The 27,110-nt window shown below is 38.7% G+C and overlaps 8 non-coding genes across 8 annotated transcripts; all 8 read left to right on the top strand.

Moving 5' to 3' along the window:
- The first annotated feature begins 6,051 nt into the window (after positions 1-6,051).
- TRNAV-AAC (transfer RNA valine (anticodon AAC)) lies at positions 6,052-6,124 on the top strand. The gene has a single exon. It is a non-coding gene; the product is annotated as a tRNA-Val (tRNA).
- Positions 6,125-7,021: 897 nt separating this feature from the next.
- On the top strand, positions 7,022-7,094 carry TRNAV-UAC (transfer RNA valine (anticodon UAC)). The gene has a single exon. It is a non-coding gene; the product is annotated as a tRNA-Val (tRNA).
- Positions 7,095-9,123: 2,029 nt separating this feature from the next.
- TRNAV-CAC (transfer RNA valine (anticodon CAC)) lies at positions 9,124-9,196 on the top strand. Its single transcript has one exon. It is a non-coding gene; the product is annotated as a tRNA-Val (tRNA).
- A 416-nt stretch (positions 9,197-9,612) lies between these two features.
- On the top strand, positions 9,613-9,685 carry TRNAV-AAC (transfer RNA valine (anticodon AAC)). The gene has a single exon. It is a non-coding gene; the product is annotated as a tRNA-Val (tRNA).
- A 668-nt stretch (positions 9,686-10,353) lies between these two features.
- On the top strand, positions 10,354-10,426 carry TRNAV-AAC (transfer RNA valine (anticodon AAC)). Its single transcript has one exon. It is a non-coding gene; the product is annotated as a tRNA-Val (tRNA).
- Positions 10,427-11,585: 1,159 nt separating this feature from the next.
- Positions 11,586-11,658, top strand: TRNAV-CAC (transfer RNA valine (anticodon CAC)). The gene has a single exon. It is a non-coding gene; the product is annotated as a tRNA-Val (tRNA).
- Positions 11,659-14,294: 2,636 nt separating this feature from the next.
- Positions 14,295-14,367, top strand: TRNAV-AAC (transfer RNA valine (anticodon AAC)). The gene has a single exon. It is a non-coding gene; the product is annotated as a tRNA-Val (tRNA).
- Positions 14,368-16,521: 2,154 nt separating this feature from the next.
- TRNAV-CAC (transfer RNA valine (anticodon CAC)) lies at positions 16,522-16,594 on the top strand. Its single transcript has one exon. It is a non-coding gene; the product is annotated as a tRNA-Val (tRNA).
- Positions 16,595-27,110: the final 10,516 nt, after the last annotated feature.

Below are 27,110 nucleotides of genomic sequence, written 5' to 3'. Positions count from 1 at the left end.
GTAGTGTCTTCCTTTGTGTTTCAAATTCTCTCTGGATTTTACTCTTGATGCTGTAGAAGACATGCAAAAGGTGGTTCCTTAGTCTCTCAGAAGTCCTGTGACAAAGGTTTTGTGCATAATGGGTATTGTAGGTATGTAGAATTGGGTTTGTAATCCAGAGTCCTTTGGGGATCAGATTCTCCTTTTTGCATTTGGATAAGAAAAATATGTCGCTGTCCAGTTGTGCGCGTTTCTTCAGAAGTAACTTTAGTTCCATAAAGATGCGGTACATTCTGGTATCCTCCATTTTGATACAAGTAAAATATATCTTTGTACCGTGTTAGCCAGTAGAGATAAAAAAAATTTGTTTAAAAGAACTGAGAGTCCTCAGTGGTTGATACCTTTTAATGGCTAACTGAAAAGATGGTAATAATTGCAAGCTTTCGAGACTACTCAGGTCTCTTCATCAGGCATGGTATAACACAAAATCTGAAGAGTCACATATTTATACACAACAGGACATAGAATGGGGCAGTAAAAAAAAAAGAACCAAAAAACAAGTTATATAAAACAGAACTGTCTCTATGGCAGGGGGCAAACTGTTGTGGCCATAAATTTTGCTGCAGTTCAGTGTGAAAGTTTTATTGTCCTCTGATAAGGGTCTGGTCCGGGCTGTGACACGCTCGGATGGTCAGAGGAGCACATCTTTTAACTGATGTAAAAAGACATGAATCCATGAGACACATTCATCCCTGCTCTGAATGTGTCAAAGGTCATCATAAGTTTGTATTCCCAAAGTCTCCTGTCTCTCTGGGACTTGAAGTTTCCTTTCAATACCAGCAATTTCATGTCCATGATGCTGTGGTCTGAGTTACAAAAATGTTTGGCCACAGGTAGATCCATCCTTTTTTCTCTAATTGTGTGGCGGTGAGAATTCATCCTTGTCCTGAGCTGTTGTCCTGTCTCCTCTACATACAGACCCCCAGTGGGACATTTGGTACATATAATTAAGTACACCACATTGGTTGTGGTGCAGCTGAAGGTACCTGGGATCTTGTAGTCCTGATGTGATCTGGGAATCTTTATCTTGTCCGTTGTCAATATTAATGGACAGGTCTTACATTTTTTCTGGTTGCAGGGAAATGTTCCTGTTGGTGTTGGAGAGGACAGGGAGCTTCTGACAATGATGCTTCTTAGATTTGGGGGCTGTCTAAAACACAGAAGTGGGGGGTCTGGAAAAATAGATTTTAACCGGGCATCTTTTTGCAGTAATGGTTGTAGTTTCCGTGCAGCTCCTCTAAACACCTCCAGATGTGGATTGTAGGTGACTACAAGAGGGACCCGGGTGTTTTCTTCTTTAGTTTTATAATGTAGGAGATGGTTTCTTGATATTCTGGTGGCTCTTGTAATCTGGTTTTCAATTGTTCTTGGGTGGTAGCCTTGATTCAGAAAGGTCTTTCTGAGGCCCTCAAGGTGATTGTCTCTATCTGTACTGTTGGAACATATCCGATTATACCTGATAGCCTGGCTGTATACAATAGAGTTTTTTATGTGTTTTGGATGAAAACTGTCCCATTTCAGGTATGTTGGACGGTCAATTGGCTTCTTGTACAGGGATGTCTCTATTTCATTGTTCCGTAGTTTAATGATGGTGTCCAAGAAGTTGATTTCCGTGCAGGAGTAGCTGAGTGTTAAGTTGATGGTGGGATGAAACTGATTAAAGTGTTCATGGAAGGTCTTCAGCTGCTCCTCAGACTCTGTCCAGATGATTAAAATATCGTCAATGTAACGGTAGTAGGCCAGAGGCCTGATAGGACAAGAGGATAAAAAGTCACTCTCAAGCTTGGCCATGAAAAGATTTGCATATTGTGGTGCCATTTTGCTTCCCATTGCAGTCCCAGTCTCCTGTAGATATATGTCATTGTCAAATGCAAAGTAATTATGGGTGAGGATGAATTTTGCAAGCTTCACCACAGAATTGGCATCAGTTCCTGTATTTTCGAGGAAAATTTTGCAAGCATTTAATCCATCCTGGTGTGGAATGTTCGAGTACAAGGATTCCACATCCATGGTGGCAAGGATGGTTCCCTCTGGAAGAGGACCTATTGCTGATAGTTTTTTCAATAGGTCAGTAGTGTCCTGGATGTAGCTGGTTGTATCCCTTACCAAGGGTTTAAGGATACCCTCTACCCATCCAGAGACTTGTTCAGTGAGGGTGCCCACACATGAAATGATGGGTCTTCCTGGGTTTCCAGATTTGTGAATTTTGGGAAGCATGTAGAATGTGCCTATTCTTGGACTCACCGGTATCAGTTCATCAGTTCTTATGGATATGTCAGGCAGACAAGAGGCCAACTTGTTAAGTTCCTTGTAATAGTCCTGTGTGGGGTCAGACTCCAATTTTTTATAGTAGCGTGTGTCCATCAGTTGTCTGTGTGCTTCCTTCATGTAGTCTGATCTGTTCATCATGACTATTGCACCCCCCTTGTCTGCAGGTTTAATGATGATTTCTTTGTTGGTTTTCAAAGATTTTATGGCCCTTCTCTCCTGGGCACTGATGTTGGATGGTTGCCTCCTGTGTGTGTCTAGGAAAGTGGATTTTACCAAATGTCTGAAAGTGTCTATATAGTTATCCAGATGAGGGTTGCGTCCTGGTGGAGGTGTCCAATCTGATCTTTTCTTGGTTGTCAAGATCCGTCTTCCTTCAGTCTGGGTGGATTCTGAAACATCTGCATCGCTAAAATATTCCCTTAGACGTAGTCTCCTGAAGTAATCTTCCATGTCGCTGCAGAGTTCAATTTTGTCTAGAGCTTTAGTAGGACAAAATGAGAGTCCTTTAGAAAGCACAGCAAGTTCCACTTTGTTTGGTTTGTAATCCGAGAGATTGATAACACAGTTAGATGCTTTTTTGCCTTGAATGGAGTGGTTGTCCAAGTTGTCAGATTTTGGCTTTGTACTCCACCTGTTTGTATTAAGTCCTGAGTTGAGGCGCAGTCTATGTAGCTTCTTTTCCTTGTTGTGGATCAGAAGGGTTCGTAGTCTGTAATAGTATTGTTGTACTTTTTGTTCTGTGCTTTCTGGTAGTGTCTTCCTTTGTGTTTCAAATTCTCTCTGGATTTTACTCTTGATGCTGTAGAAGACATGCAAAAGGTGGTTCCTTAGTCTCTCAGAAGTCCTGTGACAAAGGTTTTGTGCATAATGGGTATTGTAGGTATGTAGAATTGGGTTTGTAATCCAGAGTCCTTTGGGGATCAGATTCTCCTTTTTGCATTTGGATAAGAAAAATATGTCGCTGTCCAGTTGTGCGCGTTTCTTCAGAAGTGTCTTTAGTTCCATAAAGATGCGGTACATTCTGGTATCCTCCATTTTGATACAAGTAAAATATATCTTTGTACCGTGTTAGCCAGTAGAGATAAAAAAATTTTGTTTAAAAGAACTGAGAGTCCTCAGTGGTTGATACCTTTTAATGGCTAACTGAAAAGATGGTAATAATTGCAAGCTTTCGAGACTACTCAGGTCTCTTCATCAGGCATGGTATAACACAAAATCTGAAGAGTCACATATTTATACACAACAGGACATAGAATGGGGCAGTAAAAAAAAAAAGAACCAAAAAACAAGTTATATAAAACAGAACTGTCTCTATGGCAGGGGGCAAACTGTTGTGGCCATAAATTTTGCTGCAGTTCAGTGTGAAAGTTTTATTGTCCTCTGATAAGGGTCTGATCCGGGCTGTGACACGCTCGGATGGTCAGAGGAGCACATCTTTTAACTGATGTAAAAAGACATGAATCCATGAGACACATTCATCCCTGCTCTGAATGTGTCAAAGGTCATCATAAGTTTGTATTCCCAAAGTCTCCTGTCTCTCTGGGACTTGAAGTTTCCTTTCAATACCAGCAATTTCATGTCCATGATGCTGTGGTCTGAGTTACAAAAATGTTTGGCCACAGGTAGATCCATCCTTTTTTCTCTAATTGTGTGGCGGTGAGAATTCATCCTTGTCCTGAGCTGTTGTCCTGTCTCCCCTACATACAGACCCCCAGTGGGACATTTGGTACATATAATTAAGTACACCACATTGGTTGTGGTGCAGCTGAAGGTACCTGGGATCTTGTAGTCCTGATGTGATCTGGGAATCTTTATCTTGTCCGTTGTCAATATTAATGGACAGGTCTTACATTTTTTCTGGTTGCAGGGAAATGTTCCTGTTGGTGTTGGAGAGGACAGGGAGCTTCTGACAATGATGCTTCTTAGATTTGGGGGCTGTCTAAAACACAGAAGTGGGGGGTCTGGAAAAATAGATTTTAACCGGGCATCTTTTTGCAGTAATGGTTGTAGTTTCCGTGCAGCTCCTCTAAACACCTCCAGATGTGGATTGTAGGTGACTACAAGAGGGACCCGGGTGTTTTCTTCTTTAGTTTTATAATGTAGGAGATGGTTTCTTGATATTCTGGTGGCTCTTGTAATCTGGTTTTCAATTGTTCTTGGGTGGTAGCCTTGATTCAGAAAGGTCTTTCTGAGGCCCTCAAGGTGATTGTCTCTATCTGTACTGTTGGAACATATCCGATTATACCTGATAGCCTGGCTGTATACAATAGAGTTTTTTATGTGTTTTGGATGAAAACTGTCCCATTTCAGGTATGTTGGACGGTCAATTGGCTTCTTGTACAGGGATGTCTCTATTTCATTGTTCCGTAGTTTAATGATGGTGTCCAAGAAGTTGATTTCCGTGCAGGAGTAGCTGAGTGTTAAGTTGATGGTGGGATGAAACTGATTAAAGTGTTCATGGAAGGTCTTCAGCTGCTCCTCAGACTCTGTCCAGATGATTAAAATATCGTCAATGTAACGGTAGTAGGCCAGAGGCCTGATAGGACAAGAGGATAAAAAGTCACTCTCAAGCTTGGCCATGAAAAGATTTGCATATTGTGGTGCCATTTTGCTTCCCATTGCAGTCCCAGTCTCCTGTAGATATATGTCATTGTCAAATGCAAAGTAATTATGGGTGAGGATGAATTTTGTAAGCTTCACCACAGAATTGGCATCAGTTCCTGTATTTTCGAGGAAAATTTTGCAAGCATTTAATCCATCCTGGTGTGGAATGTTCGAGTACAAGGATTCCACATCCATGGTGGCAAGGATGGTTCCCTCTGGAAGAGGACCTATTGCTGATAGTTTTTTCAATAGGTCAGTAGTGTCCTGGATGTAGCTGGTTGTATCCCTTACCAAGGGTTTAAGGATACCCTCTACCCATCCAGAGACTTGTTCAGTGAGGGTGCCCACACATGAAATGATGGGTCTTCCTGGGTTTCCAGATTTGTGAATTTTGGGAAGCATGTAGAATGTGCCTATTCTTGGACTCACCGGTATCAGTTCATCAGTTCTTATGGATATGTCAGGCAGACAAGAGGCCAACTTGTTAAGTTCCTTGTAATAGTCCTGTGTGGGGTCAGACTCCAATTTCTTATAGTAGCGTGTGTCCATCAGTTGTCTGTGTGCTTCCTTCATGTAGTCTGATCTGTTCATCATGACTATTGCACCCCCCTTGTCTGCAGGTTTAATGATGATTTCTTTGTTGGTTTTCAAAGATTTTATGGCCCTTCTCTCCTGGGCACTGATGTTGGATGGTTGCCTCCTGTGTGTGTCTAGGAAAGTGGATTTTACCAAATGTCTGAAAGTGTCTATATAGTTATCCAGATGAGGGTTGCGTCCTGGTGGAGGTGTCCAATCTGATCTTTTCTTGGTTGTCAAGATCCGTCTTCCTTCAGTCTGGGTGGATTCTGAAACATCTGCATCGCTAAAATATTCCCTTAGACGTAGTCTCCTGAAGTAATCTTCCATGTCGCTGCAGAGTTCAATTTTGTCTAGAGCTTTAGTAGGACAAAATGAGAGTCCTTTACATTCAATGTAAACTTCCTTTTAAGCAAAATCCCTTTGTAGGAATAAAACTGGTAAAATATGTAATATTAATTGTAAATGTTTCATTAACCAAAAATACTTTCCTTCAGCAATAAAAAGGCCCCGTCAGTCACAATTCTGCTCTGCTAGCCAATACACAGTAACTTTTCGTCAGGTTTCATAGTGTAGTGGTCATCACGTCTGCTTAACAAGCAGAAGGCCCTGGGTTCAATCCTCAGTGAAACCAATCTGTTCTTAGTGTTGAAATAATACGCTATCCAACTACAATATATGAAGTTCTCGGCTTTGTTGCCGAATGACGGGATGTTTTGGCTTCCATCACAAACAGAACTACAAATTATTTTTTTTTTTCCCCTGGCGGTCAAAACTCGTCTCTAAATGCCATTACTTTGCAGGATTTCACAGGTTTCATAGTGGAGTGGTCATCACGTCTACTTCATATGCAGAAGGTTCTGGGTTCAATCCCCAGTAAAAACAAGCCGTTTTCGCTGTTGAAGTAATTTGCTATCAACCTGTAATATATGAACTTCTTGGTTTTGTTGCCAACTGATAATATATTTTGGCTTCCCTCACCAAGAGAACTACGATTTTGGGTTTTTTTTTTATTGACCATTTTAGCAGAAAACATAATCCCATATTATAAAAATCCTGTTTGTTTCAAAATATATAGTTCCTTTAAATACAAAAGCAAACAACTAAACTATGTGGAAAAAAGTAACACATTCAATGTAAACTTCCTTTTAAGCAAAATCCCTTTGTAGGAATAAAACTTGTAAAATATGTAATAAAAATTGTAAATGTTTCATTAACCAAAAATACTTTCCTTCAGCAATAAAAAGGCCTCGTCAGTCACAATTCTGCTCTGCTAGCCAATACACAGTAACTTTCTATCTGATTTCATAGAGTAGTGGTCATCATGTCTGCTTCACACGCAGAAGGTCCTGCGTTCAATCCGCAGTAAAACCAATCTGTTCTTGGTGTTGAAATAATACTCAAATAAACAGCTTTGTTGCTGAATGATGGGATGTTTTGGCTTCCATCCCCAACAGAGCTACGAATTTGTTTTTTTTTCCCTGGCGGTCAAAACTCGTCTCTAATTGCCATTACTTTGCAGGCTTTCAAAGGTTTCATAGTGTAGTGGAAATCACGTCTGCTTTACACGCAGAAGGTCCTGGGTTCAATCCCCAGTGAAACCCATGTGTTCTTGGTGTTGAAATAATCCCCTATCAACCTGCAGTATATAAAGTTCTTGGCTTTGTTGCCGAATAACTGGATGTTTTAGCTTCCATCACCAACAGAGCTACGAAAATATATAGTTCCTTTAAATACAAAAGCAAACAACTAAACTATGTAGAAAAAAAGTAACACATTCAATGTAAACTTCCTTTTAAGCAAAATCCCTTTGTAGGAATAAAACTGGTAAAATATGTAATAAAAATTGTAAATGTTTCATTAACCAAAAATACTTTCCTTCAGCAATAAAAAGGCCCTGTCAGTCACAATTCTGCTCTGCTAGCCAATACACAGTAACTTTCCATCAGGTTTCATGGAGTAGTGGTCATCACGTCTGCTTAACACGCAGAAGGTCCTGCGTTCAGTCCCCAGTAAAACCAATCTGTTCTTGGTGTTGAAATAATACTCAACTAAACTACAATATATGAAGTTCTTGGCTTTGTTGCCGAATGATGGGATGTTTTGGCTTCCATCCCCAACAGAGCTACGAATTTGTTTTTTTTTTCCCTGGCGGTCAAAACTCGTCTCTAATTGCCATTACTTTGCAGGTTTTCAAAGGTTTCATAGTGTAGTGGAAATCACGTCTGCTTAACACGAAGAAGGTCCTGGGTTCAATCCCCAGTGAAACCTATGTGTTCCTGGTGTTGAAATAATCCCCTATCAACCTGCAGTATATAAAGTTCTTGGATTTGTTGCCGAATAACGGGATGTTTTAGCTTCCATCACCAACAGAGCTACGAATTTGTTTTTTTTCCCCTGGCGGTCAAAACTCGTCTCTAATTGCAATTAATTTGCAGGATTTCAAAGGTTTCATAGTGTAGTGGATTTAAGCAAAATCCCTTTGTAGGAATAAAACTGGTAAAATATGTAATAATAATTGTAAATGTTTCATTAACCAAAAATACTTTTTTGGTTAAAAACATAATCCCATATTATAAAAATCCTATTTGTTTCAAAATATATAGTTCCCATAAATACAAAAGCAAAAGACCAAACTATGGAGAAAAAAGTAACACATTCAATATAAACTTCAATTTAAGCAAAATCCCTTTGTAGGAATAAAACTGGTTTCATAGTGTAGTGGAAATCACGTCTGCTTTACACGCAGAAGATCATGGGTTAAATCCCCAGTGAAACCCATGTGTTCTTGGTGTTGAAATAATCCCCAATCCTCAAGAGAACTACGATTTTGGGTTTCTTTTTTATTGACCTTTTTAGCAGAAAACATAATCCCATATTATAAAAATCCTGTTTGTTTCCAAATATATAGTTCCTTTAAATACAAAAGCAAACAACTAAACTATGTGGAAAAAAGTTACACATTCAATGTAAACTTCCTTTTAAGCAAAATCCCTTTGTAGGAATAAAACTGGTAAAATATGTAATAAAAATTGTAAATGTTTCATTAACCAAAAATACTTTCCTTCAGCAATAAAAAGGCCCCGTCAGTCACAATTCTGCTCTGCTAGCCAATACACAGTACCTTTCCATCAGGTTTCATAGAGTAGTGGTCATCACGTCTGCTTAACACGCAGCAGGTCCTGCGTTCAATCCCCAGTAAAGCCAATCTTTTCTTGGTGTTGAAATAATACTCAATTAAACTACAATATATGAAGTTCTTGGCTTTGTTGCCGAATGATGGGATGTTTCGGCTTCCATCCCCAACAGAGCTACGAATTTGTTTTTTTTTTCCCTGGCGGTCAAAACTCGTCTCTAATTGCCATTACTTTGCAGGCTTTCAAAGGTTTCATAAAGTAGTGGAAATCACGTCTGCTTTACACGCAGAAGGTCCTGGGTTCAATCCCCAGTGAAACCCATGTGTTCATGGTGTTGAAATAATCCCCTATCAACCTGCAGTATATAAAGTTCTTGGCTTTGTTGCTGAATAACAGGATGTTTTAGCTTCCATCACCAACAGAGCTACGAATTTGTTTTTTTTCACCTGGCGGTCAAAACTCGTCTCTAATTGCCATTACTTTGCAGGATTTCAAAGGTTTCATAGTGTAGTGGTCATCACATCTGCTTCACACGCAGAAGGTCCTGGGTTCAATCCCCAGTGAAACCAATCTGTTTTTGGTGTTGAAGTAATTTCCTATCGACTTGTAATATGTGAAATTCTTGGTTTCGTTGCCAAATGACAATACATTTTGGCTTCCATCACAAAGAGAACTACGATTTTGGGTTTCTTTTTTATTGACCATTTTAGCAGAAAACATAATCCCATATTATAAAAATCCTATTTGTTTTAAAATATATAGTTCCCATAAATACAAAAGCAAAAGACCAAACTATGGAGAAAAAAGTAACGCATTCAATATAAACTTCAATTTAAGCAAAATCCCTTTGTAGGAATAAAACTGGTAAAATATGTTATAATAATTGTAAATGTTTCATTAACCAAAAATACTTTCCTTCAGCAATAAAAAGGCCCCGTCAGTCACAATTCTGCTCTGCTAGCCAATACACTGTAACTTTTCGTCAGGTTTCATAGTGTAGTGGTCATCACGTCTGCCTAACATGCAGAAGGTCCTGGGTTCAATCCCCAGTGAAACCAATCTGTTCTTAGTGTTGAAATAATACGCTATCCCACTACAATATGTGAAGTTCTCGGCTTTGTTGCCGAATGACGGGATGTTTTGGCTTCCATCACAAACAGAACTACAAATTATTTTTTCTTTTTCCCCTGGCGGTCAAAACTCGTCTCTTAATTCCATTACTTTGCAGGATTTTACAGGTTTCTTAGTGGAGTCGTCATCACGTCTGCTTCACACGCAGAAGGTCCTGGGTTCAATCCCCAGTAAAAACAAGCCGTTTTCGCTGTTGAAGTAGTTTGCTATCAACATGTAACATATGAAATTCTTTGTTTTGTTGCCAACTGATAATATATTTTGGTTTCCATCAGCAAGAGAACTACGATTTTGGGTTTCTTTTTTATTGACCATTTTAGCAGAAAACATAATCCCATATTATAAAAATCCTGTTTGTTTCAAAATATATAGTTCCTTTAAATACAAAAGCAAACAACTAAACTATGTGGAAAAAAGTAACACATTCAATGTAAACTTCGTTTTAAGCAAAATCCCTTTGTAGGAATAAAACTGGTAAAATATGTAATAATAATTGTAAATGTTTCATTAACCAAAAATACTTTCCTTCAGCAATAAAAAGGCCCCGTCAGTCACAATTCTGCTCTGCTAGCCAATACACAGTAACTTATTGTCAGGTTTCATAGTGTAGTGGTCATCACGTCTGCTTAACACGCAGAAGGTCCTGGGTTCAATCCCCAGTGAAACCAATCAGTTCTTAGTGTTGAAATAATACGCTATCCAACTACAATATATGAAGTTCTCGACATTGTTGCCGAATGACGGTATGTTTTGGCTTCCATCACAAACAGAACTACAAATTATTTTTATTTTTTTCCCCTGGCGGTCAAAACTCGTCTCTAAATGCCATTACTTTTCAGGATTTCACAGGTTTCATAGTGGAGTGGTCATCACGTCTACTTCACACGCAGAAGAGCCTGGGTTCAATCCCCAGTAAAAACAAGCCGTTTTCGCTGTTGAAGAAATTTGCTATCTATATGAAATTCTTGGTTTTGTTGCCAACTGATAATATATTTTGGCTTCCCTCACCAAGAGAACTACGATTTTGGGTTTCTTTTTTATTGACCATTTTAGCAGAAAACATAATCCCATATTATAAAAATCCTGTTTGTTTCCAAATATATAGTTCCTTTAAATACAAAAGCAAACAACTAAACTATGTGGAAAAAAGTAACACATTCAATGTAAACTTCCTTTTAAGCAAAATCCCTTTGTAGGAATAAAACTGGTAAAATATGTAATAAAAATTGTAAATGTTTCATTAACCAAAAATACTTTCCTTCAGCAATAAAAAGGCCCCGTCAGTCACAATTCTGCTCTGCTGGCCAATACACAGTAACTTTCCGTCAGGTTTCATAGAGTAGTGGTCATCACGTCTGCTTAACACGCAGAAGGTCCTGCGTTCAATCCCCAGTAAAACCAATCTGTTCTTGGTGTTAAAATAATACTCAATTAAACTACAATATATGAAGTTCTTGGCTTTGTTGCCGAATGATGGGATGTTTTGGCTTCCATCCAAAACAGAGCTACGAATTTGGTTTTTTTTTCCCTGGCGGTCAAAACTCGTCTCTAATTGCCATTACTTTGCAGGCTTTCAAAGGTTTCATAGTGTAGTGGAAATAACTTCTGCTTTACACGCAGAAGATCCTGGGTTCAATCCCCAATGAAACCCACGTGTTCTTGGTGTTGAAATAATCCCTTATCAACCTGCAGTATATAATGTTCTTGGCTTTGTTGCAGAATAACGGGATGTTTTAGCTTCCATCACCAACAGAGCTACGAATTTGTTTTTTGTCCCCTGGCGGTCAAAACTCGTCTCTAAATGCCATTACTTTGCAGGATTTCAAAGGTTTCATAGTGTAGTGGTCATCACATCTGCTTCACACGCAGAAGGTCCTGGGTTCAATCCCCAGTGAAACCAATCTGTTTTTGGTGTTGAAGTAATTTCCTATCGACTTGTAATATGTGAAATTCTTGGTTTCGTTGCCAAATGACAATACATTTTGGCTTCCATCACAAAGAGAACTACGATTTTGGGTTTCTATTTATTGACCATTTTAGCAGAAAACATAGACCCATATTATAAAAATCCTATTTGTTTCAAAATATATAGTTCCCATTAATACAAAAGCAAAAGACCAAATTATGGAGAAAAAAGTAACACATTCAATATAAACTTCAATTTAAGCAAAATCCTTTTGTAGGAATAAAACTGGTAAAATATGTAATAATAATTGTAAATGTTTCATTAACCAAAAATACTTTCCTTCAGCAATAAAAAGGCCCCGTCAGTCACAATTCTGCTCTGCTAGCCATTACACAGTAACTTTTCGCCAGTTTTTATAGTGTAGTGGTCATCACGTCTGCTTAACACGCGGAAGGTCCTGGGTTCAATACCCAGTGAAACCAATCTGTTCTTAGTGTTGAAATAATACGTTATCCAACTACAATATATGAAGTTCTCGGCATTGTTGCCGAATGACAGTATGTTTTGGCTTCCATAACAAACAGAACTACAAATTATTTTATTTTTTTCCCTTGGCGGTTAAAACTCGTCTCTAAAAGCCATTACTTTGCAGGATTTCACAGGTTTCATAGTGGAGTGGTCATCACGTCTACTTCACACGCAGAAGGTCCTGAGTTCAATCCCCAGTAAAAACAAGCCGTTTTCGCTGTTGAAGTAATTTGCTATCAACCTGTAATACATGAGATTCTTGGTTTTGTTGCCAACTGATAATATATTTTGGCTTCCCTCACCAAGAGAACTACGATTTTGGGTTTCTTTTTTATTGACCATTTTAGCAGAAAACATAATCCCATATTATAAAAATCCTGTTTGTTTCAAAATATATAGTTCCTTTAAATACAAAAGCAAACAACTAAACTATGTGGAAAAAAGTAACACATTTAATGTAAACTTCCTTTTAAGCAAAATCCCTTTGTAGGAATAAAACTGGTAAAATATGTAATAAAAAATGTAAATGTTTCATTAACCAAAAATACTTTCCTTCAGCAATAAAAAGGCCCTGTCAGTCACAATTCTGCTCTGCTAGCCAATACACAGTAACTTTCCATCAGGTTTCATAGAGTAGTGGTCATCACGTCTGCTTGACACGCAGAAGGTCCTGCGTTCAATCCCCAGTAAAACCAATCTGTTCTTGGTGTTGAAATAATACTCAATTAAACTACAATATATGAAGTTCTTGGCTTTGTTGCCGAATGATGGGATATTTTGGCTTCTATCCCCAACAGAGCTACGAATTTGGTTTTTTTTTTCCCTGGCGGTCAAAACTCGTCTCTAATTGCCATTACTTTGCAGGCTTTCAAAGGTTTCATAGTGTAGTGGAAATCACGTCAGCTTTACACGCAGCAGGTCCTGGGTTCAATCCCCAGTGAAACCCATGTGTTCTTGGTGTTGAAGTAATTTCCTATCGACCTGTAGTATGTGAAATTCTTGGTTTCGTTGCCAAATGACAATACATTTTGGCTTCCATCACAAAGAGAACTACGATTTTGGGTTTCTTTTTTATTGACCATTTTAGCAGAAAACATAATCCCATATTATAAAAATCCTATTTGTTTCAAAATATATAGTTCCCATAAATACAAAAGCAAAAGACCAAACTATGGAGAAAAAAGTAACACATTCAATCTAAACTTTAATTTAAGCAAAATCCCTTTGTAGGAATAAAACTGGTAAAATATGTAATAATAATTGTAAATGTTTCATTAACCAAAAATACTTTCCTTCAGCAATAAAAAGGCCCCGTCAGTCACAATTCTGCTCTGCTAGCCAATACACAGTAACTTTTCGTCAGGTGTCATAGTGTAGTGGTCATCACATCTGCTTAACACGCAGAAGGTCCTAGGTTCAATCCCCAGTGAAACCAATCTGTTCTTAGTTTTGAAATAATACGCTATCCAACTACAATATATGAAGGTCTCGGCATTGTTGCCGAATGACGGTGTGTTTTGGCTTCCATCACAAACAGAACTACAAATTATTTTTTTTTTCCCCTGGCGGTCAAAACTCGTCTCTAAATGCCATTACTTCGGAGGATTTCACAAGTTTCATAGTGGAGTCGTCATCACGTCTACTTCACACGCAGAAGGTCCTGGGTTCAGTCCCCAATAAAAACAAGCCGTTTTCGCTGTTGTAGTAATTTGCTATCAACCTGTAATATATGAAAATCTTGGTTTTGTTGCCAACTGATAATATATTTTGGCTTCCCTCACCAAGAGATCTACGATTTTGTGTTTCTTTTTTATTGACCATTTTAGCAGAAAACATAATCCCATATTATAAAAATCCTGTTTGTTTCAAAATATATAGTTCCTTTAAATAAAAAAGCAAACAACTAAACTATGTGGAAAAAAGAAACACATTTAATGTAAACTTCCTTTTAAGCAAAATCCCTTTGTAGGAATAAAACTGGTAAAATATGTAATAAAAATTGTAAATGTTTCATTAACCAAAAATACTTTCCTTCAGCAATAAAAAGGCCCCGTCAGTCACAATTCTGCTCTGCTAGCCAAATACACAGTAACTTTTCGTCAGGTTTTATAGTGTAGTGGTCATCACGTCTGCTTAACACGCAGAAGGTCCTGGGTTCAATCCCCAGTGAAACCAATCTGTTCTTAGTGTTGAAATAATACGCTATCCAACTACAATATATGAAGTTCTCGGCTTTGTTGTTGAATGACGGGATGTTTTGGCTTCCATCACAACCAGAACTACAAATTATTTTTTTTTTCCCCTGGCGGTCAAAACTCGTCTCTAAATGCCATTACTTAGCAGGATTTCACAGGTTTCATAGTGGATTCGTCATCACGTCTACTTCACACGCAGAAGGTCCTGGGTTCAATCCCCAGTCAAAACAAGCCATTTTCGCTGTTGAAGTAATTTGCTATCAACCTGTAACATATGAAATTCTTTGTTTTGTTGCCAACTGATAATATATTTTGGCTTCCATCACCAAGAGAACTACGATTTTGGGTTTCTTTTTTATTGACCATTTTAGCAGAAAACATAATCCCATATTATAAAAATCCTGTTTGTTTCAAAATATATAGTTCATTTAAATACAAAAGCAAACAACTAAACTATGTGGAAAAAAGTAACACATTCAATGTAAACTTCCTTTTAAGCAAAATCCCTTTGTAGGAATAAAACTGGTAAAATATGTAATAAAAATTGTAAATGTTTCATTAACCAAAAATACTTTCCTTCAGCAATAAAAAGGCCCCGTCAGTCACAATTCTGCTCTGCTAGCCAATACACAGTAACTTTCCATTAGGTTTCATAGAGTAGGGGTCATCACGTCTGCTTAACACGCAGAAGGTCCTGCGTTCAATCCCCAGTAAAACCAATCTGTTCTTGGTGTTGAAATAATACCCAATTAAACTACAATATATGAAGTTCTTGGCTTTGTTGCCGAATGATGGGATGTTTTGGCTTCCATCACCAACAGAGCTACGGATTTGTTTCTTTTTTCCCCTGGCGGTCAAAACTCGTCTCTAATTGCCATTACTTTGCAGGATTTCAAAGGTTTCATAGTGTAGTTTTTATCACGTCTGCTTCACACGCAGAAGGTCCTGGGTTCAATCCCCAGTAAAACCAATCTGTTCTTGGTGTTGAGATAATACCCAATTAAACTACACTATATGAAGTTCTTGGCTTTGTTGCCGAATGATGGGATGTTTTGTCTTCCATCACCAACAAAGCTACAAATTTGGGGGTTTTTTTCCCTGGCGGTCAAAACTCGTCTCTAATTGCCATTACTTTGCAGGCTTTCAAAGGTTTCATAGTGTAGTGGAAATCATGTCTGCTTTACACGCAGAAGTCCCTGGGTTCAATCCCTAGTGAAACAAATGTGTTCTTGGTGTTGAAATAATATCCTATCAACCTGCAATCTATAAAGTTCTTGGCTTTGTTGCCGAATAACGGGATGTTTTAGCTTCCATCACCAACAGAGCTACGAATTTGTTTTTTTTCCCCTGGCGGTCAAAAGTCGTCTCTAATTGCCATTACTTTGCAGGATTTCAAAGGTTTCATAGTGTAGTTTTCATCACGTCTGCTTCACACGCAGAAGGTCCTGGGTTCAATCCCCAATGAAACCAATCTGTTTTGGTGTTGAAGTAATTTCCTATCGACTTGTAATATTTGAAATTCTTGGTTTCGTTGCCAAATGACAATACATTTTGGCTTCCATCACAAAGAGAACTACGATTTTGGGTTTCTTTTTTATTGACCATTTTAGCAGAAAACATAATCCCATATTATAAAAATCCTATTTGTTTTAAAATATATAGTTCCCATAAATACAAAAGCAAACGACTAAACTATGTAGAAAAAATAACACATTAAATGTAAACTTCAATTTAAGCAAAATCCCTTTATAGGAATAAAACTGGTAAAATATGTAATAATAATTGTAAATGTTTCATTAACCAAAAATACTTTCCTTCAGCAATAAAAAGGCCCCGTCAGTCACAATTCTGCTCTGCTAGCCAATACACAGTAACTGTCCATCAGGTTTCATAGTGTAGTGCTCATCACGTCTGATTAACACGCAGAAGGTCCTAGGTTGAATCCCCAGTAAAACCTATCTGTTCATGGTGTTGAAATAAAACCCTATCAACCTGCAGTATATGATGTTCTTTGTTTTGTTGCCCAATGATGGGATCTTTTAGCTTCCATCACCAACAGAGCTACAAATTTGTTTTTTTTTCCCCTGGCGGTCAAAACTTGTCTCTAATTGCCATTACTTTACAGGATTTCAAAGGTTTCATAGTGTAGTGGTCATCACGTCTGCTTCACATGCAGAAGGACCTGGGTTCAATCCCCAGTGAAACCAATCTGTTCTTAGTGTTGAAATGATCCGCTATCCACCTACAATATATGAAGTTCTCGGCTTTGTTGCCGAATGACGGGATGTTTTGGCTTCCATCACAAACAGAACTACAAATTTTTTTTTTTTTTCCCTGGCGGTCAAAACTCGTCTCTAAATGCCATTACTTTGCAGGATTTCACAGGTTTCATAGTGGAGTGGTCATCACGTCTACTTCACACGCAGAAGGTCCTGGGTTCAATCCCCAGTAAAAACAAGCCGTTTTCGCTGTTGAAGTAATTTGCTATCAACCTGTAATATATGAAATTCTTGGTTTTGTTGCCAACTGATAATATATTTTGGCTTCCATCACCAAGAGAACTACGATTTTGGGTTTCTTTTTTATTGACCATTTTAGCAGAAAACATAATCCCATATTATAAAAATCCTGTTTGTTTCAAAATATATAGTTTCTTTAAATACAAAAGCAAACGACTAAACTATGTAGAAAAAAGTAACACATTCAATGTAAACTTCAATTTAAGCAAAATCCCTTTGTAGGAATAAAACTGGTAAAATATATAATAAAAATTATAAATGTTTCATTAACCAAAAATACTTTCCTTCAGCAATAAAAATGCCCCGTCAGTCACAATTCTGCTCTGCTAGCCAATACACAGTAACTTTCCATCAGGTTTCATAGTGTAGTGCTATCAACCTGCCATATATGAAGTTCTTGGCTTTGTTGCCGAATGACAGGATGTTTTGGCTTCCATCACCAACAGAGCTACGAATTTGTTTTTTTTCCCCTGGCGGTGAAAACTCGTCTCTAATTGACATTACTTTGCAGGATTTCAAAGGCTTCATAGTGTAGAGGTCATCACGTCTGCTTCATACGCAGAAGGTCCTGGGTTCAACCCGAGTGAAACCAATCTATTTTTGGTGTTGAAGTATTTTCCTATCGACTTGTAATATATGAAATTCTTGGTTTCATTGCCAAATGACAATACATTTTGGCTTCCATCACCAAGAGAACTACGATTTAGGGTTTCTTTTTTATTGACCATTTTAGCAGAAAACATAATCCAATATTATAAAAATCCTATTAAACATACATTCCCCTTCTCAGATTTGCTATACCGGATCTTGCAGGGGGCTTTGGATGAAGGAATTATAACAAAGAAGGTTTTTGATGGCCTCTTCGTTGCATCTCCCAAAATCCCCACCTTTTATCTCCTGCCCATGATCCACAAGAATCCCAAACACCCTCCGGGGCGCCCTATCGTATCCGGCATAGATGGCTTATGCGACCCTGTCTGTCGCTTTATCGACTATTATTTAAAACCTCTTGTGGAAACATTGCCATCTTATGTTAAGGATATGACGGACGTCCTGAATAGGGTCGACGGGATTTTTGTGGATTCTGATACCCTTCTTGTCACGTCGGACATAGAGTCACTTTATACCAATATTAACCATGATGATGGTCTGGAGGCAGTCCGCTTCTTTCTGAGCAATACCAACCGTGATGGCCATTTGTGTGAGCTGATCGTGGAGCTGCTCCACTTTATCCTGACACACAATTTCTTCAATTTCAAAGACCGGTTTTAATTTACAGACCAGAGGCACTGCGATGGGCGCGGCCTGTGCGCCTTCGTACGCTAATATGTTCCTCGGCCATTGGGAGATGGGGCATTTTTGGCGACGAGGGCGTGCCGGCCGCTACCCATGCGCAGTGCTGGTTAAGATATATTGATGATGTTTTTGTTTTGTGGCAGGGTACCGTGGAGCAGCTCTCGGACTTTATGGGTGTTTTAAACCATAATTCATTGAACCTTAAGCTCACTTTTAGATATGATTTACAGTCTATTGATTTTTTGGATATTATGATTGGAGTTGACCGTGGTCGGCAACTACAGACGAATGTCTTTAGGAAGCCTACCTCGGTCAACTCCCTTTTACATGCCTCATCTTCTCATCCTGTTAGTACCATCCAAGCCATCCCGGTTGGGCAATTTCTCAGAATGAGGCGGATATGCTCTACATCTGATAATTTTCAGTCCCAGGCCAATGATCTAACATCGAGATTGGTTAATAGGGGATATAGCCGTCGTGTCATAAAGAAGGGGTACAATAGGGCAAAGAATACTAATCAAATGGAGCTTCTGCAGCCATCTAGTCAGGCGAATACGGGGGCAGGAGAGGCTCGATTCATATCTGCGTGCAACCATGAATGGCATAACATGCGTGCCATATTAAACAAACACTGGCCGATACTAAAATCTGATCCTACCCCAAGGGATTTGGTCCCTGATTATCCTCTAATGACGGCACGCCGTTCCAAAAATCTATGAGATTTTCTCGTACATAGTCATTACGTTCCTGTGATTTCCCATCCCTTTGGTTCTACTAATCCTATTCGTGGGTGTTTTCCCTGCGGTCGCTGTCTTGCGTGCACCAATGTCTCTCGCAGTAAGACCTTTTCCACCGCAGATGGTAGTCGGACATTTGATATTAGGTGTTACATCTCATGCGCAACTTCCTATGTTATCTATTATGCTAAATGTAGTTGCCCTAAGATATACATAGGTTTAACTTCTAGGGAATTGCGGGTGAGAGTGCGTGAACATGTGAGAGATATTGGTGCTGCCAAGACGGTGACCGATATTTCTACTCTTAAGACCCTTCCTAGGCATTTTCGGAACCATCACGGATGTAATGCGAGATCATTGCGTGTCATAGGGATAGATGTCGTACATGGCGGCAATAGGGGCGGGAACCTTAAAAAGATCCTCGCCCAAAAAGAAACCAAATGGATCACCCTACTGGGTACTATGGCTCCGTCTGGTCTGAATGAGTCCCTTAGCTTTGCCCCCTTCCTTTAGACCCCTGTCCTCCCCCCCCCCCTTTTTTTGCTAGATATGGTTTTTTACCACCTATGCAATTTTTTACCTCTGTTTTTATATTCTAATTTTATTGCTGCAAGTGTTTTATGCCATTTTGTGCCCTTTTCTTTGCAGCTTCCATCTTCTGCTCCCTATGGATCACTGCCTCTGTTAATATGACTACCTGAATACATCGTGCATCTGGACTATGATTACAAGGTGGCTTCCCCCATGACAGCCGGGATTATATACTGCTTGGTCGAGGGCTAACTACTGTTATTCTTGTGATTCCTGCCATTTCATTATTTCTTTGCCCTCTTTCCTTGGCGTTCCTATACTGCTGTTTGTGTGGGAGCCCGTATATCTGTATCTTTGTATGTTCCAGTATGTGTGGTGTGCACATGCCTGGTCTTTCTTCTCTCCCTGGCATGCTTAGCGATGTCTCAAGGGCGGAGTTTTGCTCGTGGGGGGCGTTGCCTTAGCCCTCTCCCCTGCACTCCTCGGCTTGACTTCACTCGCATCTGCTAGTGGGATTAGCAATGACCGCGCATGTGCCAGCTTAAACCTGCACTGACTGGCCTGTCCGATCCATGTGATGAACCATATGGTCTATTAAAGCTTCTGGGAACAGATGAGTCACCACCCCTCCTAGGTCTGATGAAGGGTTATACTAACAAGACCTGAAACGCGCGTTATCTTGCTTCTGAGGGGGATCTTTTGGTCTCTGGCTCCTGCACTTATCTGGCACTTTATATCATTGCTGGTGAGCGGTGTTTACATTTTTTTAGCCACTGGTATATATCATTGTTTCCATATACTGACAAACCCAGTGTGCTGTATAACTTTATCTTATCTTGCACACCAGCTATTGTTCTCTGGTATCACCTGGCATGCTGGTGAGCAGTGTTGCATATATTTAGCTACTGATATGTATCATTGCTTGCATATACTGACAAACCCAGTGTGCTGTATAACTTTATCTTATCTTGCACACCAGCTATTGTTCTCTGGTATCACCTGGCATGCTGGTGAGCAGTGTTTGCATATATTTAGCCACTGATATGTATCATTGCTTGCATATACTGACAAACCCAGTGTGCTGTATAATTTTATCTTATCTTGCACACCAGCTATTGTTCTCTGGTATCACCTGGCATGTAACTTTGTATTTTTTGCCATCTGTGCTGTATACTTGTTGTCTTATGTATTCTACTTGCCTTGTTAATTCTGATTAACTCTTTATGTGCCAAGGTGCCCTCTGTTGTTGCACCTATATGTATTTTTCTGTGCTACATCTAAAAACTGTTTTTTATGATGTAATAAAATTTGTCATTCTCTTTTGCATTTCAACCACATCTGCTCTCATGTTTCTTTTGCATTATAAAAATCCTGTTTGTTTCAAAATATATAGTTCCCATAAATACAAAAGCAAAAGACCAAACTATGGAGAAAAAAGTAACACATTCAATATAAACTTCAATTTAAGCAAAATCCCTTTGTAGGAATAAAACTGGTAAAATATGTAATACAAATTGTAAATGTTTCATTAATCAAAAATACTTTCCTTCAGCAATAAAAAGGCCCCGTCAGTCACAATTCTGCTCTGCTAGCCAATACACATCAACTTTTTATCCGGTTTCCTAGTGTAGTGGTCATCACGTCTGCTTAACACGCAGAAGGTACTGGGTTCAATCCCCAGTAAAAACAAGCTGTTTTTGCTGTTGAAGTATTTTGCTATCAACCTGTAATATATGAAATTCTTGGTTTTGTTGCTAACTGTTAATATATTTTGGCTTCCATCACCAAGAGAACTACGATTTTGGGTTTCTAATTTATTGACCATTTTAGCAGAAAACATAATCCCATATTATAAAAATCCTGTTTGTTTCAAAATATATAGTTCCTTTAAATACAAAAGCAAACGACTAAAAAATGTAGAAAAAAGTAACACATTCAATGTAAACTTCCATTTAAGCAAAATCCCTTTGTAGGAATAAAACTGGTAAAATATGTAATAACAATTGTAAATGTTTCATTAACCAAAAATACTTTCCTTCAGCAATAAAAAGGCCCCGTCAGTCACAATTCTGCTCTGCTAGCCAATACACAGTAACTTTCCATCAGGTTTCATAGAGTAGTGGTCATCACGTCTGCTTAACACGCAGAAGGTCCTGCGTTCAATCCCCAGTAAATCCAATCTGTTCTTGGTGTTGAAATAATACCCAATTAAATTACAATATATGAAGTTCTTGGCTTTGTTGCCGAATGATGGGACGTTTTGGCTTCCATCACCAACAGAGCTACGAATTTGTTTTTTTTTTCCCTGGTGGTCAAAACTCGTCTCTAATTGCCATTACCTTGCAGGATTTCAAAGGTTTCATAGTGTAGTGGTCATCACGTCTGCTTAACACGCAGAAGGTCCTGCGTTCAATCCCCAGTAAATCCAATCTGTTCTTGGTGTTGAAATAATACCCAATTATACTACAATATATGAAGTTCTTGGCTTTGTTGCCGAATGATGGGACGTTTTGGCTTCCATCACCAACAGAGCTACGAATTTGTTTTTTTTTTCCCTGGTGGTCAAAACTCGTCTCTAATTGCCATTACCTTGCAGGATTTCAAAGGTTTCATAGTGTAGTGGTCTTCATGTCTGCTTAACACGCAGAAGGTCCTGCGTTCAATCCCCAGTAAAACCAATCTGTTCTTGGTGTTGAAATAATACCCAATTAAACTACAATATATGAAGTTCTTGGCTTTGTTGCCGAATAACGGGATGTTTTAGCTTCCATCACCAACAGAGCTACGAATTTGTTTCTTTTTTCCCTGGCGGTCAAAACTCGTCTCTAATTGCCATTACTTTGCAGGATTTCAAAGGTTTCATAGTGTAGTGGTCATAACGTCTGCTTCACACGCAGCAGGTCCTGGGTTCAATCCCCAGTGAAACCCATGTGTTCATGGTGTTGTAATAATTCCATATCAACCTGCAATATATAAAGTTCTTGGCTTTGTTGCCGAATAATGGGATGTTTTAGCTTCCATCACCAACAGAGCTACGAATTTGTTTTTTTTCCCCTGGCGGTCAAAACTCGTCTGTAATTGCCATTACTTTGCAGGATTTCAAAGGTTTCATAGTGTAGTGGTCATCACGTCTGCTTCACACGCTGAAGGTCCTGGGTTCAATCACCAGTGAAACCAATCTGTTTTTGGTGTTGATGTAATTTCCTATTGACTTGTAATATGTGAAATTCTTGGTTTCGTTGAAAAAATGACAATACATTTTGGCTTCCATCACAAAGAGAACTTCTATTTTGGGTTTCTTTTTTATTGACCATTTTAGCAGAAAACATAATCCCATATTATAAAAATCCTATTTGTTTTAAAATATATAGTTCCCCTAAATACAAAAGCAAACGACTAAACTATGTAGAAAAAAGTAACACATTCAATGTAAACTTCAATTTAAGCAAAATCCCTTTGTAGGAATAAAACTGTTAAAATATATAAGAAAAATTGTAAATGTTTCATTAACCAAAAATACTTTCCTTCAGCAATAAAAAGGCCCCATCAGCCACAATTCTGCTCTGCTAGCCAATACACAGTAACTTTCCATCATGTTTAATAGTGTAGTGCTCATCACGTCTGCTTAACACGCAGAAGGTACTGGGTTCAATCCCCAGTAAAAACAAGCTGTTTTTGCTGTTGAAGTATTTTGCTATCAACCTGTAATATATGAAATTCTTGGTTTTGTTGCTAACTGTTAATATATTTTGGCTTCCATCACCAAGAGAACTACGATTTTGGGTTTCTAATTTATTGACCATTTTAGCAGAAAACATAATCCCATATTATAAAAATCCTGTTTGTTTCAAAATATATAGTTCCTTTAAATACAAAAGCAAACGACTAAAAAATGTAGAAAAAAGTAACACATTCAATGTAAACTTCCATTTAAGCAAAATCCCTTTGTAGGAATAAAACTGGTAAAATATGTAATAACAATTGTAAATGTTTCATTAACCAAAAATACTTTCCTTCAGCAATAAAAAGGCCCCGTCAGTCACAATTCTGCTCTGCTAGCCAATACACAGTAACTTTCCATCAGGTTTCATAGAGTAGTGGTCATCACGTCTGCTTAACACGCAGAAGGTCCTGCGTTCAATCCCCAGTAAATCCAATCTGTTCTTGGTGTTGAAATAATACCCAATTAAATTACAATATATGAAGTTCTTGGCTTTGTTGCCGAATGATGGGACGTTTTGGCTTCCATCACCAACAGAGCTACGAATTTGTTTTTTTTTTCCCTGGTGGTCAAAACTCGTCTCTAATTGCCATTACCTTGCAGGATTTCAAAGGTTTCATAGTGTAGTGGTCATCACGTCTGCTTAACACGCAGAAGGTCCTGCGTTCAATCCCCAGTAAATCCAATCTGTTCTTGGTGTTGAAATAATACCCAATTAAACTACAATATATGAAGTTCTTGGCTTTGTTGCCGAATGATGGGACGTTTTGGCTTCCATCACCAACAGAGCTACGAATTTGTTTTTTTTTTCCCTGGTGGTCAAAACTCGTCTCTAATTGCCATTACCTTGCAGGATTTCAAAGGTTTCATAGTGTAGTGGTCTTCATGTCTGCTTAACACGCAGAAGGTCCTGCGTTCAATCCCCAGTAAAACCAATCTGTTCTTGGTGTTGAAATAATACCCAATTAAACTACAATATATGAAGTTCTTGGCTTTGTTGCCGAATAACGGGATGTTTTAGCTTCCATCACCAACAGAGCTACGAATTTGTTTCTTTTTTCCCTGGCGGTCAAAACTCGTCTCTAATTGCCATTACTTTGCAGGATTTCAAAGGTTTCATAGTGTAGTGGTCATAACGTCTGCTTCACACGCAGCAGGTCCTGGGTTCAATCCCCAGTGAAACCCATGTGTTCATGGTGTTGTAATAATTCCATATCAACCTGCAATATATAAAGTTCTTGGCTTTGTTGCCGAATAATGGGATGTTTTAGCTTCCATCACCAACAGAGCTACGAATTTGTTTTTTTTCCCCTGGCGGTCAAAACTCGTCTGTAATTGCCATTACTTTGCAGGATTTCAAAGGTTTCATAGTGTAGTGGTCATCACGTCTGCTTCACACGCTGAAGGTCCTGGGTTCAATCACCAGTGAAACCAATCTGTTTTTGGTGTTGATGTAATTTCCTATTGACTTGTAATATGTGAAATTCTTGGTTTCGTTGAAAAAATGACAATACATTTTGGCTTCCATCACAAAGAGAACTTCTATTTTGGGTTTCTTTTTTATTGACCATTTTAGCAGAAAACATAATCCCATATTATAAAAATCCTATTTGTTTTAAAATATATAGTTCCCCTAAATACAAAAGCAAACGACTAAACTATGTAGAAAAAAGTAACACATTCAATGTAAACTTCAATTTAAGCAAAATCCCTTTGTAGGAATAAAACTGTTAAAATATATAAGAAAAATTGTAAATGTTTCATTAACCAAAAATACTTTCCTTCAGCAATAAAAAGGCCCCATCAGCCACAATTCTGCTCTGCTAGCCAATACACAGTAACTTTCCATCATGTTTAATAGTGTAGTGCTCATCACGTCTGCTTAACACGCAGAAGGTCCTATGTTGAATCCCCAGGAAAACCTATCTGTTCATGGTGTTGAAATATAACCCTATCAACCCGCAATATATGAAGTTCTCGGCTTTGTCGCCGAATGATGGGATGTTTTGGCTTCCATCACCAACAGAGCTACGAATTTGTTTTTTTTTCCCCTGGCGGTGAAAACTCATCTCTAATTGCCATTACTTTGCAGGATTTCAAAGGTTTTATAGTGTAGAGGTCATCACGTCTGCTTAATACGCAGAAGGTCCTGGATTCAACCCCAGTGAAACCAATCCATTTTTGGTGTTGAAGTATTTTCCTATCGACTTGTAATATATGAAATTCTTGGTTTCGTTGCCAAATGACAATACATTTTGGCTTCCATCACCAAGAGAACTACGATTTTGGGTTTCTTTTTTATTGACCATTTTAGCAGAAAACATAATCCCATATTATAAAAATCCTGTTTGTTTCAAAATATATAGTTCCCATAAATACAAAAGCAAAAGACAAAACTATGGAGAAAAAAGTAACACATTGAATATAAACTTCAATTTAAGCAAAATCCCTTTGTAGGAATAAAACTGGTAAAATATGTAATAAAAATTGTAAATGTTTCATTAACCAAAAATACTTTCCTTCAGCAATAAAAAGGCCCCGTCAGTCACAATTCTGCTCTGCTAGCCAATACACAGTAAATTTTCATCAGGTTTCATAGTGTAGTGGTCATCACATCTGCTTAACACGCAGAAGGTCCTGGGTTCAATCCCCATTGAAACCAATCTGTTCTTAGTGTTGAAATAATACGCTATCCAACTACAACATATGATGTTCTCGGCTTTGTTGCCGAATGACGGGATGTTTTGGCTTCCATCACAAACAGAACTACAAATTATTTTTCTTTTTTCCCCTGGCGGTCAAAACTCGTCTCTAAATGCCATTACTTTGCAAGATTTCACAGCTTTCATAGTGGAGTGGTCATCACGTCTACTTCACACGCAGAAGGTCCTGGGTTCAATCCCCAGTAAAAATGAGCCGTTTTCGCTGTTGAAGTAATTTGCTATCAACCTGTAATATTTGAAATTCTTGGTTTTGTTGCCAACTGATAATATATTTTGGCTTCCATCACCAAGAGAACTACGATTTTGGGTTTCTTTTTTATTGACCATTTTAGCAGAAAACATAATCCCATATTATAAAAATCCTGTTTGTTTCAAAATATATAGTTCCTTTAAATACAAAAGCAAACGACTAAACTATGTAGAAAAAAGTAACACATTCAATGTAAACTTTAGTGATGAGCGAGCATGCTTGTTACTACTCGGTACTCGCACGAGTATCACTGTACTCGAGCTACTCGGCGGGGACCGAGTAATCTCGCGATACTCGTGCTGTACTCGTGGTCTTCATCCCTGCATGTTGGCACTCTTTTGAGAGCCAGCCCTCATGCAGGGATTGGCTGGCAGACCACTGCAATGCCACAGCCCTGTTAGTTGTGGAATTGCAGTGATTGGCCGGCCCGCACAGCGTGACCGAGCCTTTATACCGGCCGGCGCGCTGTGCTCTGCTCACAGCTATCCAGACAGTCAGTGCAGGGAGAGTGTCGCTGCTTCAGGGAAAGGTTTGCGGCCCTTTATAGTTAGTTCCGGAGCAGGGCTGCAAACAGTGTGACCAGAAGTCCTTCTCAGGACTATTCTAGTTGTATACAGGCAGGCAGGGTATATCCAGGTCAGAGTACAGTAGCAGAGTCTTTCTCAGGACTATTGTTGCTATATACAGGCAGGGTATAGCCAGGTCGGAATACAGGCTAGTGACCAGAAGAGTCCTTGTCAGGACTATTGTAGCAGTATACAGGCAGGCAGGCAGGCAGGCAGGGTATATAGCCATTCCTATCGGTGACCGTATACCAGCCTTCATCATATCTGGGGCTGGTGTACACAGTCTAAAACAGTCCAGATAGTGTCAGACTTCTCAGTATTTTTTTCTCCTAAAAACCTGTTAGGTTCTTATTGCATCCGTGCTTGCATTTAAAAACCGC

This window comes from Anomaloglossus baeobatrachus, chromosome 2 (genome assembly GCF_048569485.1).
Source record: "Anomaloglossus baeobatrachus isolate aAnoBae1 chromosome 2, aAnoBae1.hap1, whole genome shotgun sequence".
Taxonomy (NCBI): Eukaryota; Metazoa; Chordata; class Amphibia; order Anura; family Aromobatidae; genus Anomaloglossus; species Anomaloglossus baeobatrachus.
Note: the sequence above shows the minus strand (reverse complement) of the source record. Positions and strands in the feature narration are given on the sequence as shown.